This window comes from Plasmopara halstedii (assembly GCF_900000015.1).
Source record: "Plasmopara halstedii genome assembly, contig: Scaffold_322, whole genome shotgun sequence".
NCBI lineage: Eukaryota > Oomycota > Peronosporomycetes > Peronosporales > Peronosporaceae > Plasmopara > Plasmopara halstedii.
Window position 1 is genome coordinate 964,377 of NW_020187243.1, and position 888 is coordinate 965,264.

The following is an 888-nucleotide window of genomic DNA, read 5'->3' on the forward strand; positions in this document are numbered from 1 at the left end:
CTTTAGCATTACGCTTTCGGTTCGCAACTCATTGCAATTTATCATTACGCTTTCGGTCCCCAACTCATTGCGAGTACATAAAATAAGTTGTTGCAGAATCTTATCTTGAAAGTTAGCAAAGTGTGGCAAAAGCTTAGTTTGCGAATGTAAACATAATATTCTCATTATAGTAGATCAGGTCTTGCCGCGTTGTCATTTCTAATATTATCTTTCTGACTTTTCAAAACGAGATAGTGTGACTAAGATATGGCGTAGGGAGTAGGGAAACTGGGCGCTGAGTGCGTGTTCCTACTGATCTCACCTAGACGATAAACGTCTGTAGAGACGAGACGGCGATGCCGTATGATATCTGCGGGACGCAGGGGCGTCATCCCTGACCCAGGGTGAGTCTACAGTAGACGATAGCGCACAGAAATATATACTTTCGCCAACGATATGTTGGGCGAGAAAGACGGCGACGGTACCCTCGAGGCTATTCCCGCGGTGGATGTTCTTCTTGAGCTCAACGAGATTTCCTTCGAGGAATTTGGCGGTGAATTGAAGGCAGACAATCTAGCCGAGGTGGCCATTATACGACCGAACGAGGAGATTATATCGTCGTCGATTCTGGATGAAGCTGTCCTGGAGAATACCAAGAGAGTGCTGAACGCGTAAATTGGATTGTCGATCTTGAAGGATCTGTTGCGTCCGTACTCTTCTTTGGAGAAGGAGTTTCAAGACGTCGTCTTCAAAGCCCCGTCGTCGATCCTACCCAAATGTGTGCGTCACGAGATTGACGTTCTGGCAGCCAAATACTGCGTAACACGCTAATGAGCCCTGCCCAAGGAGCGGTGTTACGTCATTGACGCCTTTCTCCGTGCAAAGCACGACGCAGGAATGGTGCGTGAG